At 37.3% G+C, this 13201-nt stretch overlaps 1 protein-coding gene across 3 annotated transcripts in view; it reads right to left on the minus strand.

The window, feature by feature from the left end:
- CNTN5 (contactin 5) overlaps positions 1-6261 on the minus strand; it is a 682193-nt gene extending 675932 nt beyond the window's left edge. Inside the window, exons 1-2 of one of the 3 annotated variants that reach the window (XM_066989851.1) lie at positions 6076-6261; positions 5112-5209 (exon numbers count right to left, since the gene is read on the minus strand). The gene's annotated coding sequence lies outside the window, so the exon portion shown is untranslated. The other 2 variants (XM_066989852.1, XM_066989850.1) reach the window with 2 other exon arrangements.
- Between the last annotated feature and the right edge of the window lie 6940 nt (positions 6262-13201).

Here is a 13201-nt window from a genome sequence, read left to right on the forward strand (position 1 = left end):
AACCACATCTTTGTGTGCTAGGCATACTGAAATTCCTATATAGCAACAAGATCAGGCTCAGTAAATTTTCAGTATTTTCATCCATTCCAGAAACTGTTCAAGTGCTCCCACCAAAGACATTGCAAGAAAGAATGACAAAATGTAAAAGTAAATGAATAATCCTGATTGAATCACAATAATGCAAATATGACAAAGCTGATTGACTCTGTCAGACCAACAGTGCTGAATGCCAGAAAAGTTTTCCAGCATGTTCAGAATCTTTTTTTTTTTTTTTTTTGTGACTAAAATACTTCACTTTTGGAAAATGTTCTCTATGACAAACATCTCAAAAGAAGAGGTGAAATATATATTTGTTGACTCATTTTCATGTGGTTTTGTTCACTAAGTTTCAGGTCTGTGTGGAGACTGACAAATAATTGAGTGAGACTAGATAGCATGACAGAATATGGAGTATGATAATGGGCATAACTGGTTGTCTTTTAGAAAATATAATGCATGTGTGCTCAAAAAAGCAACAGTTAATCATTTTGTCAAAAAGTAAATTTCTGTAAAGCTCCTTGCCTTACTCAGCTTTGAAAGCATATTTTGGGGGCAGGTTATTGCAACGTATCTTCTGGATATGTCCGTTTTAACCATAAAGTCTTTTTCATTCACCTGCCCATCTGTGTAGCTACTACTCTTGGTTGAATGCATTGGTGTAATAGGCTGTTAGTAACCAGAAACGTTACATTCACAGGGCAATCCCTGTCCATCACATACTTAATGAAGACTATAAAAAAAATAAAAATAAAATGGGGTTCATGAATTCTTTCAAATTGTAGTAACTCAGTAAGAGAAGATGCTTAAAAGACTGAGCTGATAATATGTCTACATCAATTAGAAAACTGTACATTTAGTCTTCACCAAAATGATTTACAGGCTAGGATCCCACTGAATACATAGTAAATCTTAAACTTCTAGCTATTAAATATTCAGTGTTTCTCACTCACAAGGAGGCTGAAGTCCTCCTTTCTGTATGTTGAATGGAAAGTTGTTATCCTTTACCCCTCTCAGCAACCTTCAATATTTGCCTGCTTTTAGCTTCAGCAACAGATGGTTCTCCAAAGATACCATCACAGTTTAACATCATTTACAATAGAACCTTTAAGAGCATCCTGAAAAAGGAAACTCCCAGAAGATGTTTCTGATGGATGGAAAGAGTATGATGTGTTCTCTATTTCCAGGTATGGGAATGGAGAAGTTATCAATTTTTCCAGAGACTGACATGTAAGTTTAGTCCTAAAGATGTAAAGAGGTGAACTATGATGTTGGTAACTACTACATGAAAGCATGAATAACCCCATCATTCTGACAGTTCATGCCTTTGTAAGCTTAGGAGCTAGTCTGAGTGGATGACTACACAGAATAATTATGGGCATGCGTGATTAAAGAACATCAGCTGTAACATGGATGGTAATACTAATGTTTTATTATATTCCCAGCATACAGATTCCACAATTGTATTCCCTTGTTTTACATCCACTTGCAACACCTAAAACTTGATTTGCAGCTTTTATAGAGTACAGTGAAAAATCATTCTGAACTCCCTTTTAGGAAGCAGTATGTAAGCAAAGATCACATTTTCTTATGATTCATACAATTAAGGATACTTTCATAAATCACCCAAGAAATTCATTATAAAAACAAACAGATTACATTTCCTTCTGCTAACCAGAAAATGTTATTGTTGCTTCCATTCCAGCTTGCAAAGACACAGCATCATTACTCCAATATACACTGTGTGTATAAACACATACAGATATACATACATATGCACACATTATGAGTTTATGGTTTTGAAATCTTAAATTTAAGTAGAATCAGAATCTATTCATCTTACCAAGTTCTAACAATTTCATAATTTTTTAAAAGGCACTAGCCTCTAATGTAGTGTTATTGATCAAGATTGCTCAGAAGATAAAACTCTGTAGGGACTCCATCACTTCCAGACAGAGTATTTTCCCCTTGTATAGTGCTAAGGAGTTGATAATCAAGGGTGTAACTGACCCCAAAGAAAAACAAAAAGCATCAGAAAAGGTATGTGCAGAAGGAGGAAGAAAAACTTTGTGAAACACCTGCCAATATAATATTAACAAACAAATGTCTATTTGACATTTTCTCTCAGGAATTAAAGCCACAGTATAGACTGTGTGGTAGATTTCAGTTTAGTATTTTAGAGTATGAGAAATTGTTCAAATGATTGAGGTGGTCCTGAAACTGAGAGAAAGTGCAAAGCACAAGCTGATAGCAGGTGCATATGGACGGAGTGGATCAAGAGTGGTGAATTATACAATGAATTCAGAGGAACCAAAGGAACCATTCAGGTTACATGCATAGAGACCAAATCATTCAAACACAGAGACAACAAACAACAACAAAACAAACAAACAAAAAAGCCAACCAAAAAAAAATATTTTTTTTTTGCAATGTCACTGAACCAACCACCTCAACTAACTCAGTGCCCTTTGGCATGTACATTTTATATAGCTTCCTATGATGCCTTTAGTGAAGACTTGCATTAATTACTTAAAATCAATATTCATATCATTAACCTAGTCAGAAAACTTCCAGTGCTCTGAATCAGTTCAGTGGAACAGATTTTTCTATACTGCTAGCAAACCAGATTTATTCTTTTTGAACGTGCCAGCTTCATAACAAGCAAAAAAAAAAAGAAAAATGAATCTCAGACTGTCACTTAAAGCATCATACTTTTAACCTCCTCCTTTCGTCCATAGCTCCTTACCTTTACTGACACCCTCTGGTCCCTATCTCTAAGTCAGTTTTGAATTCATTCCAGCACTCCTTCCAAAATTTACTTTCCAAATCAATATTGTGTGGAGCACAGAACTGGACATTTTCTGAAACCCCCATAAATCATATCACTGATTCGCCAGTAGTCTACCATGTCAGCAACTTATTCAGGGGACTCAAGCAAATTTGCCAGTCATGACCTTCCTGTATTGAATCTGTGCTGACAGTCCTCTAAGTTATTCATTTCTTAAAGTTGCCCTTTATTATTTCCTAACAGCTGAGTTTTTAATCATCCTCTTTACCTTATTTGCTAGGTTATTTTTCCTCAAGATCTGTTTTCAAACTTCTTTTCCAACAAGTTCTTCAGCCAGTCAGAATTTTTTTTTTTATTTCCTAATTTCATTCTTATTACATCTGGCCTTGTTATAAAACTAAATTAACATTCCTTAAGATTTTAACCCAAAATTAAAAATATAACCTTCAGCTTCATATTGAACAACAAAATTGCAATCTAGAGGTCTCTACTTTACAGACTATTTGTAGCTGTCTTCACACTTTTATGTCACACACCGCTAGTTCTCACTTTTTGTATTGGCATTTGTTCTGTAAGCGTATGAAACAGAAGTACTGCATGCTGAATAGTTCACTTTTTAAACTAGTTAGTTGTTATCATCTTCCTGAACATTTAACACTTCAACCTCCTCTTATATATGTATTTGTTGCCTTCTAAGACTTTGTCTTCTTAACCACTTTTCTTAATAGATAGTTAGAGGCATATTGCCACAGAGGGCCACTGTACATGAAATATTATTTAATTACTAGAGTTCATGTCTCAGTTTTCTGTCTTCCTTTTAGTATGCCTCACACTGGAAAGTAAGCTTCTTCCCAAGTTGCACGATACTGAAATCTATCTATATGTATGTTTCTCTTTTCGTACTCGAAACTTTGCAGATAAATGCTACACTTGATAAAGAAATTTTATGAAAATGATATATTTACAAATTCTGATAGATAATTTGATAGTATCTTAAAGTAATGGCCCATTTATTCCTAATTCTTTTGGTGTTCACTGTAATAATATTAATCATTATTAACTGATTTAGCATAATATTGATTACATAAAGTACTTCTGAAGGAGTTCTACTGTAACTCAGAAATAATTGATTGCAGTTTTATTAAACAGAAAATGTCATCCAAATTTTAATTGTCAGGAATTCCCCTTAGCTTTTGGCTTACAGTCACCATGTAATTTATTTGTAGTTTCAAACTTCAGGGTCTGATCCAACGCCTACCAAAGACTATGGGAATGCTGTACTCCTGTACAAGATTATGGCATCAGGTCCTTCACTGAAAACAACATTGAAAACGTGTCATTCAAGGAAAGTACTATCTTAAAAAAATAAAAAAAAATGAGAACAAACTTTGCTAAAATGTTAAATTTCTTAAAGGCTAGAAAACACACATAGAAAACTTTAGTTCTAGTAGTCACATTACACTATCTTGTGTTTCTTATGTTTTATGAAGTTTCTGTGCTCAGCAGGAATGAAACTAAATATCTGAGCGAGTACAGATAGAGTAAGGGATGGTGATTTTTTTTCTGAGATAAACATAGAAGCATAGTTTCATACTCCATGATACAGGAATAACTCTCAGTTCATCTAGCTAGCTCATAGACATTTCAAATAGTCTTATCTACTGTCCTCACCTCAGAAAGGAAAAATCAGCGCATCTTTATGTAATTCCATCTCCTCTGCCTGTCAGCAAAGGAGAACAGTTCTGGCACTGCACTTTTCTAATTAAGGAGATAATTGTTTATCCCAAAGTCAAGTACCATCCTGAACTTCACAACACAACTTCTAGTGCTTCACCATAAACTCAGTATGCCAGATTATTTTGCTTCACCCTCAAGCATTTGCTTGGTAGTTCTTCTAAACATTAAAAAATTAGCACATTAAGGTAGGCATTCTTTCTCCAGAGTACGTATTTGTTCGAAGAGCCTTACATCTCTCTTCACAACTCATTCACTGCAGTAGTTTGCTAGCTACTCAAACGACAGGAAGCATATAACAGATCACAGTAATTTCTGCTTCAACTTTTCTGCTCAATTATGACAATAATTTCAATGCAAGATTCAAAACAAAAACCAAAACACATAAACCCTGCAGTAGAAGCCCAAAAATGGGATCTCTCACCATTGCTGGCTTCACAACAGACTGCTCACAGAGATGCCGCGATGGATATTTCAACAAATAATCTACACACACTCAAAAGTCTAACCAGGGAAATCAGTGCCTGGCTGGGGGAATGGCAGAGACACTTACCGCTGCTGTGGCACCGTCTCTCTCTCGCCCTGACTCTCAGTCTCTCTCTCCCATCCTCCTGACAGCCTCAAATATAGCAGTCCCTTATGCTGTTCAGCCTGTGGGGAGCAGAGGATTGCGGAGTTGTTTTTTTTTTTTTTTTCCTGCAATTTTTTTTTTTTTTAAACCATCCAGAGGTAGTTCTCCAGACCCGACCGCCTCTCCTCGCCTCGCTCACTGATGAAGAGACCCAGGAGAAGGCATTCGCGGCAGCAGCTCCCGTGAGCCCCTCCCGGCCCCGCCGTGCCCCCTCCCCGGCGGGGGGGGGGGGGGGGACCAAGGCACCTCCCCCTGCCGATCCCGGGGGGGCGGTGGGGGCTGTACCCGCCCCCGGCCGGACGTGTGTGTGGGTATATCTGTGTGTCCGTGCGTGTGTGTGATGTGTGTGGTTATCTGTGTGCCATCTCACACCGCCGCCTGCGGCTCGCCCCTACCCCTAAGCGCACGCGGACCCCCCCCCCATCCCTCCTTCTCCCTCTCCTCGCTACCTTCCTCCTCGATTTTCTCCCCGTCCCCACTCCTCTGACCCAGAGCGTGAAGCAAGAGGGCGACCTGGCAAGCGCTCTCCCCTGATCTGCTGCCCGCCCCTATAACCCAAGCCACCAGCTTTCCCCAGAAAACCACTTTCTCCCCCATCCCCTCCTTGCCACCCCCTTCCAGATAGATAGACAGATAGATTTTTAAAAATTATTATTATTTTTTATTTTTTCTGAAACGTTTTTTATTTCCCTCCAGCGTGGACGACCCTCCCTACCCTCCACCCTGCTGCCGGCTCCCGTTCTCCCCCTTCACACCGCGGCTGCGGTAACTGGAAAAACACCGGGGCAGCAGGCGGGGGGTCGGCAGCTGCAGCGCCGCGGCTCCGGCAGCCCCTTCTCGCCTTCCCTCCCCGTTTCCCTTCATCCCCCCGCTGTTAATTGCAGACCCCTTCGACCGAGCGCAGCGCAGCGCCCCGCCTCGCCGCCGCTCCGCGCCGCTGCGCGCCCCCTTCGCCGCTCCGCGAGTTGGGCTCTCGCTTCCTCGGCCGCTTCGTGCCCATCCCTACACGTAGTGCGCGCTCCCACTCCGTGCCTTTAATGGCTACCCTCAGGATTTAACCCCCCTCCTTTCTCCCCCCCCCCCCTTTTTTTTTTTCCCTTTGGCAACGACAACTTTCTGCTTTAACTTAATGCTTCTCTGCCCTCCTATACATTTTTTCCTTGCTCTTTTTTCCCACCCCTTCGGCAAGTAATGAGGTCTTTTTTTTTTTTTTTTTTAACGTATGCATTAAGTGAGTAACTGTTGTTCAGTTCCCATTCTCCGAGATTTTTCTCTGCTTCAATGACTCCATGTCGTTGGTTAATGCTTTCTAGACCTTTGTGGTGTACAAATATATGTGTGTATGCATTTTTTTCTACTAATTTGTATTTATTTTTCATATTTTTTTATTTGTGTATTTGTTTCTTATAAATCATTCTTCGTTTGTTTTAGATGCATGAGGAAGAGGAATTGTTCAATTTAGGAATTTGCTGTGGGTTCTTACACAACTCCAGTCTTAAATCTTGGCAATACTAATATAAGTCTTTCTCCTTGTGTCTTTTGCTTGTCTTTCATATTGACGCCTCTAGCAAGATAAGTTATCAGTGATGAGTGACACAGTTTTGTGATCTTGTACGCTGTATGGAAGTCTGTTAGAGGATTTACAATTCAACGTCATGTTGAATGAATTTTGTCTACTAATATCAGTGAGGATGAGTTGGGGAAAAAAAAAAGGACTTTCAATTCCCCCCCCCCTTTTTTTTAATTTTAAAATTGTAAATCTGCTTCTTCATTACTTGCTACCGCTGTCTTAAATTTTATAGTGAAAGACTGAGAATGAGCCTATCATTAGAAATGGGCTTTTAATACATTGTCCCATACAAACACAGAAGAAAATCATATCCACAGCTGTGGATGGTTCTCTAGGCATATTTCTGTTGGGCAAATAATGTTGCAACTTGACATGTCAAAGCTTCTCTTCATTGACTCAATTCGCAGAACATTATCATCTGGTCATTATTTCCAGTGTTACTAGGTTACAAGGCAGCATTTAATCAGAAGCCAGGAATAGGGACTGCATTAATTCTGATAGTATGAATAACTTATGAGACTCCATTTCTCAATATTTCCAAGGTGGACATTAAAGCCAGAAGCATTCTTGATAACAAATGTATTTTTTTCACAATGGTAGTTCAATAGTCATTTATGAAAACAGTAAAGAATTACATGTGAAGAGGTGAGATTCATTAGTTCTTTTTACAGCTGGAGATGGAATTAAAAAATACTCTTATTTTTTAATTTATTTTTATTCTTTTTTTTTTAAGTCATAAAGACTGGATTTCATGGCCTCTACCTTGTGAAGTTTGTAGATGAAGCTTATTTTTAACTACCATAAGGAACACATACTGTCCACATCGGGTTACATTATTTTTGCTTTTAACTCACTTCTACTTAGAGCTCTTGTCAAGAAACGTATTTATTTTGAATGGCAACTTTTATATTTGCTTCTTTCTTTTTAGCTTCACAGCAGTGTTTCTACAAGGGCATGTTTTTACATTTTCCTTTAAAATAATTATGAATGGACAATATATGTTTAAGCACTGGCATTCTACTTTGAAAGTAAAGTAACACACAGCTTTTAAGACAACCTGTTAAAATTTCAGTTGATTGTGTGTATCCTTTGCAAGGTCAGTTCTGTTTTCACTTCATCATGTAAGAACTCAAGCTGTTTTATAACATATATATGTTCAATGTTTAATGCACTGACATTGAATAAAATTCACCGCCTTGTTTCAGTATTATTGTTGTTTTACACTTTAAGTCAATCTAGCTGCATTTTGCTTATCTGATATAGGTGTCTAACTATCTCCATATAAATACCTTAATCTCTCTATCTCAATGTCCCCAGTGGGCAAGCAAACAGCTGCAGCACACCTGCAGGGTCTGAGTTGTTTCTGAGCTCTTCTCTTCTTTATTTTGTACATCTTTCCTTTTCATTGAGTCTCTCTTCTTTTAAGCTGAACATTATTTTTTTCTTTGCCACATGGAGAGCTATCTGAGCAATACCATTATTATTGGGAAATTTTAATGTTCTTCCTTAACCAAATGCAGAATATAAGTAAAGCTAAGGAGTGAATTACAAACAAAATAATTGGCTGCACAAGCTCCCAAACATCTGTGTCTGCAGCAGCACCAGGTGTATAGCTTCAGAGTGGCATGAAAACTCCCCTCTCTCTTCCCCTCCCCATTTATTATAAGTTCCTTCAGGTAACAGAGAACAGTAAAACTGTTGTTTTTAATTTGTTTGATTGTTTGTTTTGAAAGTATGCATTGAGCCTGTTTTAGTATATAACTGTGTAATTTTAGTTGCAACCACCATATTTTGTCCTTCCCTACAACATCTGGGTAGGCCCATTCAGCTCCTCATGGTTACATAATTAGAGTTATAAGAATTTTTTTAGGGAGATAAGCGGAATTATGTGTAAATGTGACACATAATTCTTCAGGCCTTCGGCAAACAGGAAGGGATTCAGAGCCAACCATGGAGACTTTCAGTTATAGCAGATAATTTACAAACTGGAGATGTTAGCAAAGTCACTGCATAAAACAAACAAACAAACAAAAAACTAACAACCTTTGGGGACTTGAGCATCCTGACTTTTCAGAAGTGCAGACAGATGACAGCTGGTTCAACATAAAGACTGAGAGAAAGTTAACCTATCTGAAAGATTTTTGAAGCAACAGCATGAAGCATATACCATATTGTCTTATATCATGTCAGAATGGTCTTTTGTATCCTGCAAAAGAAACCTTTAAACTGAATATATTGTTTCCTTGAGCCATGGCCTAAGTAAGAGAGGATGATGGAGCTGTACTGAAGTTAGTAATGTACCTTAAAGGTGGGGAGGACATTCTATTCCTTGGCAGAAAATTCTGCTGTAAACTTCAACTGCTGTCTGGATAAAGAACAAATAGTCTGGGTACTATGTATTTTGATATGTCCAGGTAATGTCATTATATTGCTACTAAAATAACAGTAATTAAAGAACAAACTAGCAATGCCATGATATTCATTTTTTAGCAGAGACAGACTTGAAGTTCCCTTGTCTCTGCAGATGCCACAACCACAGGGAAAGGCATAGGGAAGTGATAGATTTGAATATCTTAGTCTTATCCCAAACCCATTTGCACATTGCTTCTCTGCGTGTCACTCATTTTATAAGGAGCTGGTCCACAGGAAGCCAGAGGAACAGATTCCTAAAAATGTCTACTGGATATTGGTACAGAAGTTACCATCAAAGAGGGTTCCTATTACTTTTCTGAGTGGTTTGCTCAAGTGCAAAATAACTTTGTACTTTCAGAAGCTGAATAAAGATCAGAAGGGATTTGCAGAATCATATTCTCTTCTGGCTTTCCTAACCTTGTGAGAGACGTACCTGGAACATCTGTTATCAGACACAATGAACTGCTTTTGGTGCTGCGATACAACTTACTAGTTAGTATGCTGGGAATAGCAAAACCATAATATTACTCATTCCTTCCAGCTTGATCTTCACCATATGCACAGGAAGGATCTAGTGTCCCCTGGAGACTGTTTTTATCTTCTACAAACATGGAGCAAAGCTTCTGCTGTACATGAGAGCAAAATTCACAAAGGGATAAAGAGTGGAGAAAGAACATACCTGTTTGCCACTGTGGCCATCCCTTGCTAACATGAGATGTTCAGATAGCAAATAAGGAATATGGTGAGTCAAAATCCTCAGAGGAGAGAAAAACAAAAAGGAAAATAAGAGGTTCCCTGAGATGCAAAGAATTTCAGAATAACCCATACTTATGTCTGAATGTTCTAGTAGCAAAAAGAACTGGATAGTAACAAAGAAAAATCCCAGAACATTCCCAAACAAAATCTCAAAAGAGCAAAGGACATGAAGAATGAAAAGGAACCCTCCTTTCAATTACAGAACGGTCAGAATTTGTGCCTTCTGAATGCAGACAGAGGTATATACTAAATTTAGCTTCTGGACTCATATTTCAATACCTAAATATAAGTGGTCTGATTTTTTTTTTGAAGTTGAGCAATTTTTGTTGAAGTTGAGCAATTGCAGATTCTTTATTTTATTTTTTTGCATGTGTGGTTTGAGTGGTTTGTGTTTTTTTTTTCTTTTGATTAAGTATCTAACTCTACCTTGTAATATATTTGAAAATAACCATTGTGTTTTCCAAAGAAGTAAGATGCTGCAATGCTGCAAAAGTAAAATTTTCCTCCTTGTGTACTTCTATTAATTATTATTTTTTTTCCTTGAGTTCAACAGAAGTACATTAAAAAAGTAGGGTTGTTGTTTGAAGCATCCTTGTCATAAAAATCTTAGAAGTGTAGTACAACTAACTACACTAGCAGTGAATTAAGCTTTTCATTAATTTTAAATTATCAGCCTTCAGTCCTAGGTGATTTTCTTAATAAATACAATAACAAAAATCTAAAATTTATGACATACACAATTTATGTATCTCAGAGTACATGCCATTACCTTTTGTTTCAGAAGATTTGGGACTCAGTGAAGTTAGGAAGACAAGGCTCCTGTAGGTTACTAAGAACCATTGTCTCCTGGAATTTCAGCATTTCAGGGTCACACAAGGAAAAAGGGAATTCTGAAATATGACACAGTGTACAAGGCAAATAAATACATAAATAAAGCTGATTAATGTTATCCTCCGGAAAACTAGGTGACATCATTAGAAAGTCCTTGTTTAATGAAATGTGTATACCTGAATTTCTGAATTCTCATTTTCTCATTTGAAAAGGAAAAAAAAAAAAAAAAAGCCAACCAAATAATCCCCTTTCCTAATGCCTTCATGAAAACAAACAAACAAAAAAGAAGAAAGGGAGACTATATCTGTGAATATCTTCCTTGAGTCTGGGAAAATCCTGATAATTCTCAGATTATTCTATTAACCTCTGAGTTCCCCAGAACAGTTGACAATTTTACTCTGAGTTCCCTACCATCATGTTACCACATAAAAGAATTGTATCAAGAATGCCTGAAATGAAGAGTCTGTAGTAACTGCAATTAAAGTAGCACAAATCAACTTTCCCTAGTTTACCTACCTGCCTGCCCAAGGGGTTTAGATTCAACATTTGAATTTTCCCTTTGAAGTTTTATACTTTATATTACAGTTTACTAGAAGTAGTGAATTTGGAACACCCTATTTGAAAACAATACAAAAGAAAGCTAGAGTGAAACTGTTTCTTCAAGAACAGCTGGCACTGCCTGTTTAGTTCAGATATAAGCATGCTGAATATCTGATCAAATCTACATATTTAATGATGGCATTAATTTAATAAAATGAATTAATATAGTAACAAAGTTTATGTGTTGACTTGGCAGGTGAATTTACAAAAGAAGATGACTTTTAAACCTTTAATTGTCTAAGAGAAGAATAATTATCTGACAACATATCTTTCATCTTAGGACCACAAAACTAAATAAATTCCTAAACATACATACTTGAACAGAGGTTATAACATATCATTTATAAAATGTATACATAGAATGTAGGATAACCCACAGAACATTAATTATAGCACTTATTCCACAGATGTTCTATGAAAGCTCAAATAAAATGTGTCTACAATTAAAACTGAATATATACTGACTTCATTAACTTAACAGCTGCACCAATAACCAATACTAAGGAACATACCCTACTTTGTTAATGTCTTGATACCATCTGCAACAATCAAAACTATTGGGTTTTAAAGCAGAAGATGTCTTACTGGTATTGTGATCACAGCTACCTCAATATGCTTACACATGCTACTAAAGTGAATTGATCTATTTCAAGGGAACTTCAAGGGTTATGTGCAGCAAGACAATTTCCTAACAGAAGTGGATTTGCCACAAAGTCAAAAACAGAGAATCCCAATGTCCTCTTTCCATTTCTCATGTGTTCAAACATGAATTTCTCATGTGTCCAAACAAACAAAAATTCAGCTTCAGAGCAAATGTGGGGAAAGAGACTGAAATACCATAGGAAATCTTTATGCGAACAGTTATTTTTTTCACTTTTGACATCACAACCCTGTCATTTTCACCCATATTTCAAAGTGTAACTTCCAGCTTTAAAAAAAAAAGGAAAAGAAAAACATACACACAAAATAATCAGAAATCCCATCATACAGGATCACAAAGACATTCAAGGAAATATATCAGATTTTTAAATCTGCTTCACAAACTCTCCTAACATGAAAGCAGTAAGAGTTAAAAAGAGGCATAAAATTATATACTATCAAGAGACGATTCCATCAGATTTATACAGCATTCAGGTTTTCCTCCAGTCTCTTTTTTGGAGCTGAACTTATATCTACTCTTCTGAGTTTTCACTAGCAATGTTCTAGGTATTGCAATCTGTCTTTCACTGCTAATGCTTACATTATATCCTTACACAGCTGGTTCTTTTCTGTCTCTGTAGCTCCTCCAAATTTCCAGGACAATTCCTACTTTTCAGTTACTACTTCTCCTGCCCCGTTTCCTCTCTTATTCTCTTCCACACCTGTCATGTCTGTTGGTCAGAATTTATGACTCATGTAACTTTCATAGCTCTGATTCCCAGCGTTCCTTATTTTCCTTTTCCCAAACTTTCCTCACTTATTAGTCAGTGTTTTCCTCCTCCTCCTCCTCCTTGCACTCCCTTTCTGATGTTTCTTGTTGCAATATGCTGCTTTGCTCAACAGTTACCTCCTGTCACCTCTTTTTTGTGCTTGCCTCAGATGTTGCAGTTTTTTTTTTTTTCTTCCCATATTTCCTGTGCTTCTATATCAATTGAGCACTAGCAAAGATATACTTTAAAGCACTAGAAAAATAACTTCTTAGTGCACAGGTTCACATTCTGTGGCCCGCATTAACTGGCACTGAGATTTTGGAAGTCTTCTTCAGTCTGTGTAATTGTGGCCTGGACTGTGCTCAGTCACTTTCCAGGTGTGAAGCTTGCTCAGACAAGTCAAAGCTCTGAGCTGGAATACAGAAGCTATGAGG

This window comes from Anser cygnoides, chromosome 1, assembly GCF_040182565.1.
Source record: "Anser cygnoides isolate HZ-2024a breed goose chromosome 1, Taihu_goose_T2T_genome, whole genome shotgun sequence".
In the NCBI taxonomy this organism is placed as follows: domain Eukaryota; kingdom Metazoa; phylum Chordata; class Aves; order Anseriformes; family Anatidae; genus Anser; species Anser cygnoides.